At 40.9% G+C, this 5,120-nt stretch overlaps 1 pseudogene; it reads right to left on the bottom strand.

Annotated features, from left to right (window-relative positions):
* Window positions 1-952: 952 nt before the first annotated feature.
* On the bottom strand, window positions 953-1,741 carry LOC117707746 (ribosome biogenesis protein NSA2 homolog pseudogene; annotated as a pseudogene).
* Between the last annotated feature and the right edge of the window lie 3,379 nt (window positions 1,742-5,120).

Below are 5,120 nucleotides of genomic sequence, written 5' to 3'. Positions count from 1 at the left end.
GTTGGATTGATTTATCTTGCCGGATGCTGTAAACCTGTCATGCTGGGACCTCAGGATGCCAACATTTGGTGGCTGCAAAATGAGTGTCCTGGTTCTCCAGAGGTAGACTAACCTTTTAGAAATGGCACCTTCTCTCACTTGGTTTGCCTCTCTCTCTCTCTCTCTCTCTCTCTCTCTCTCTCTCTCTCTCTCTCTCTCTTTCTCTCTGCCTGTATTACGAAAGTAGATTTACAAAAAAATAAACAATTTAAAGCAATATGGTGATTACAGAATTAATATCATATACACTCTTAAGAATGTGGATTAAGTTACAACCCCAAATCATGACCTTCAATTTAAATTAGCTGCCACATCTCAAGTCACTGGTACATGGTCAAGAATTATCTAAGCCAATTCTCAATAAGTGCACTCCCTAGTTTTAGAATATAGCAAGTGGTGGAAGTGCATTTGAGTTCACTGAAAGTGCCACATAAAGCATTAATTACAAGTGACAACCTGAGTTGTGAAAGTTTTTCATCCAATTTACCTTCTCTCAGACTTCTAATGTAATATTTTATGAATTTAAACACTACCATGTGTTTAAAATGTTCCGAGTTTCAGGATTAATGGCATCAAGATAAGAAATACTTGACCTTTACAGGAACTTTCAGCTACACTGGTGGCTTTTCACGTAATAAACCTGTATTGCTGCATACCTAGTGCTTAGTATGCTTTTGTATACTTGCTACTCAGTCACTAAATTTTATCAACATGTAAGTCATTAGGCCCCCAGACTGAAGACCAACTGGAAAATAGGGCAGTGTTTTATTTTCCTTTACACCTTAATAGATACTTCTTGATGACTGCACATGGGGTAAGGCTGCATGGTCGTCCAGAAAGGTCACAGCGGTGGTGTTTTCCTGACAGCATGTAGTCTTCTGTAGTGAGTGGAATGACTTGTACGATGTCACTGTCAAACCAGCAAGACTGCATTTATGCATCCATTGTTTTCAGGATTGTTGGTAACTTGGGCATACTTTCCCCAAATAACCTTGCCTCCTTGTGTCACAAGGCCCAACTGGATCACATTCACTTCAATAACTGCACCTTTGGTGATCACACCCAGGGTTGTATATAATGGGGATGGTGGATTCTTTTTCACACTGAGTATAGGCAGGCAAAAAGTCGCTTTCAGCTCAGGCTGTGTGACGTGGGCTTGTTTGAAATGCAGACCCATTGGCCTAATGAACCTGTCATATTTAGGTGGTTTTCTTGTAAAACCATCACCAACAAAGCAGACTTTAGCAACCATTCTCTTCCATGCCTTCTTTTTTCTTTTTCTTGTTCAAATAACTTTCAATACTTCTGTTTCTCCTTGGGCACGAACTTTGGGTAGAGGGACCTCCCATTTTCCCACCTTTTCTTTTCCTTTCTGCTTAATCGTGTTGAAAAGTACTTTTGCTCTGGACTGCCCCTCTCTGTCCAGCAGACAGGCAGGCACTGCTCCCTGTGGAGTCTTCTCATCATCCTTCTGCCTGGTGTTTCTCTTTTCATGCATCTTAATAGTCTTTTTCATTTGTATTTTCTCTGCATGGCACTGTTTATGGTAGAGCTTAGCCTTCAGGCCAATCTTTTTTTTTTTTTTTGCCTTCTTTGAACATTCCTGGGCCACCTGACCTTCTTTCTTTCTCTTTTTCTCATGGTAGTCCAAACGATATCCATATCGTTTGCGGTGCAATTTAATATGTTCATTTTGTGGCATGATGACAGCCACAGAGCAGCCGACCGCGACCTCCCGTGTTTCAAAAACCTCTTAATTTCTGGGTGTCACTGGCCCATGAGCCTGGTTCGCTCAACCTGGAACGGGAAGAAGGCAGTTTGTCTCTCTTATCCCTCCGTCCCTCTTCCTTCTTTTTTCCTCTGGGTAAGGGTAGAACCAGCAGAAGAGATGTTCTGAGCTCCTGGCTCACGTCTGTGTGCTCACTGTGTAATATCCACGTTTTAAATTGGTTCTTCTGTCTCGAGCCTCATTTAGTATCCTCACCATTGTGCTGTTGGAAGTCTGTGAGTGACAGCTGTCTGCCTCTGCCTCCTCTCGGTGTGTTTTGGCCTTCCATGACCAATACAACACCTTTCTCCTTCAGCTTTGCTTTCTCAGAAATTCGATGACTGTCTCTGTACTGATGGTTTCTCCACCACCATCTTTAATGTAAGAATCTGTCTGAACTCTCATTTTAGTGGATGAGGGTTGCTGCTTAAACCACTGCCTTCTTCCGCCCCCCTTCCCCCACCCCCCACCCCGACAACGCTCATAAAGGAAAACATCTCACTGGGGCTGGCTTAAGATTTAGAGGTTTAGTCCATTATCACTGTGGCAGGAAACATGGCCGCATACAGGCAGACATGGTGCTGGAGAAGTAGCGGAGAGTTCTACATCTTTTTTTTTTTTTATGTGAAAATCTTTATTGGATATTTTATTTACATTTCAGATGCCATCTCCTTTCCCCATTTTCCCTTCCTAGAAAACCCCTATCCCATCCCCGCTTCTCCCTTTTGCTTTTATACTATTTTTTAATGTTAATCAAAGGCTTTATAAGTTTGGTAATGCTCAATAACAAGATGCCCATACAATTAGAAGTGTAACCCAATACCCAACCTAGATATATCAACTATCTTTGACTAGCAGAGACACTTGAACATCTGCCTCCATGTCACCCCCTCTTGTCACCTAGCTCCTCCTCTCCTCCTCCTCTCCTTACTCCTCCTCTTCTTCTCCTTATGCCTCCCACCTTAGCTCCTCCTACATATCACCCTTCCTGTTAAAATAAAACTTTTCTCTTAAAATACAATTAGAACATAACTATACCAATTTGGGTCAGTAAGGTACAAGATAGACCTAATACCCAGTCCATCATTTTGTTGACTAAACAGAACCTCTGTTATACCTCCTAACTAAAAGACTTAGTTCTGAAACTGGCTTTTGTTTTTCTTGGCTTTAGAATGAATGTCAGCTGAAAACCATTCTCTCAAACCATTTCTCTCAAAGTAAATGGCCAGGATTGGCTATGAGACTATAAGTCTTCAATCCTGTCAGAAATCCAGAATGACTGAGTTAACTGAAATTATGGGAAGCACAAAGCATAGCTTCTAAAACTTAGCCAAATTATAGAGACCGCTGAACACCTGGACAGTCCCTATACTACAGAATGTTGGAGCATCTGATCTTCAGCCTTCTGGCCCAGGATCATCTGACAGACCTAGTGATGCAGAATTATTAAGGGCTGATTACTCTGTCTTGGCAGATATAATCAGTCAACTATTCCGCAAGTGTGTCCTTTTCTAGACGGTGGTTTGTCCGTAGATGAAAAAAGGCAATTCTTGCCTAGTGGCTGTCTCACCACAACTGGAATAACTCCAAAGATGCTCAATTTCTTCTTAGAATCTAAGAGAGGAAGCTGTCAGGAGCAGACAGGTCTCTAATCAAAATGAACATTATTACAGAAATGTTTGTAACATCAATTCTGTGGACTTCTGATGTTTTGAAAACCAACTATCCATGTAGGGCAATCTGGACTGTTGTCTGTTAACTCCTCTCAGCTATTTCTAAAGTATAGAAAACACCCTAACAATAAACTCAGAGCAATGAATTTGCTAAAGGCTCTTAACTCACAGGCTAACCATCTCAAATCAGTTCAAAAAGTTAAAGAAGGACTGGGTCTAAGCCTTGTATTCCTAAATGTGTTATATAGGCATAATGCCTATGAGAGTAACAATATTAATCTCACTTTTATATCAATAAGAAGCTCATACCAATTAAATTTGAAATCAAAGTAAATTTTGTACCATTTAAGAAATTATAACTTCATCTTAATAACAATTATAAATATTTCTATGAATAGGTTATGGCTATGCAATAAATCCTAGCTAATCCTCCCTGGTCCAACAAAACCACTACTTTTTCTTAGAAAGACAGCCCAATATTAACCACCTCAGTCCCCAAGCCCAGGGAATAGAGGCGCCAACTCTTCATTAACTTCTTCAAGCTGATTATGGGCATTGAAATATTAGAAGAGGGGCAGGGGGAAGAGTAAATTGATAAGCCTCTGATGTCTGTGTCTTTACTGTATCCAGCTGAAATTCCAGGACATCACAGGTTTGAGCAGGTCTGCTCAGCTTACTTGATGAGTAGATACACCGAGGCGGTGTATTGTGCAATATATAATTCTCAAAACAAATTTTAGTATCAAGATAATTTTTTGTTTGAATTCTGGAATCTAGTCTTCTGGCAGCCTGGAATCTAGTCTTCTGGCAGCCTGCCTCTGTCATGTCTAATCCATATAATTCTGGGAGTTTCTATGAGGGTGTGCTCTCACCATCCTCCGATTTTCCCCTCCCTGCTCTCAAATTTCCCAACACTAGGGAATCCAAACTTTCAGGCACCAAGGCCATCCACTTCCACTGATGCCTAGCAAGGCCACCCTCAACTACCTATACAGGTGGAGCCATGAGTCCCTCCCTTTGTGTTCTCAGGCTGGAGGTTTTAGAGTGGCTACTCCAGTTTTTTTCTTAGGGCCATTTGCTTGAAAAATTGTTTTCCAGCCTTTTACTCTAAGGTGAACAAAGTCTGTCTTTGTCGCTGAGGTGGGTTTCCTGTATGCAGCAAAATGCTTGGTCCTGTTTATGTATCCAGTCCATTAGCCTGTGTCTTTTAATTGGGGAATTCAGTCCATTGGTGTTAAGAGATATTAAGGAACAGTGATTGTTGTCTCCTGTTATTTTTGTTATTAGAGGTGAAATTATCTTTGAGTGGCTATCTTCTTTTGGATTTGTTGGAAGAGGATTACTTTCTTGCTCTTTCTAGGGTATAATTTCCTTCCTTGTATCGGGGCTTTCCTGCTATTATCCTTTGTAATGCTGGATTTGTGGAAAGATATTGTGTAAATTTGGTTTTGTCATGAAATATCTTGGTTTCTCCATCTATGGTAATTGAGAGTTTTGCTGGGTATAGTAGCCTGGGCTGGCATTTGTGTTCTCTTAGTGTCTGGATGACATCTGTCCAGCATCTTCTAGCTTTTATAGTATCTGGTGAGAAGTCTGGTGTAATTCTGATAGATCTGCCTTTATATGTTACTTGGCGTTTT

This window comes from Arvicanthis niloticus, chromosome 4, assembly GCF_011762505.2.
Source record: "Arvicanthis niloticus isolate mArvNil1 chromosome 4, mArvNil1.pat.X, whole genome shotgun sequence".
NCBI classification, from domain to species: Eukaryota; Metazoa; Chordata; class Mammalia; order Rodentia; family Muridae; genus Arvicanthis; species Arvicanthis niloticus.
This window is presented reverse-complemented; position numbering and strand designations above follow the sequence as displayed.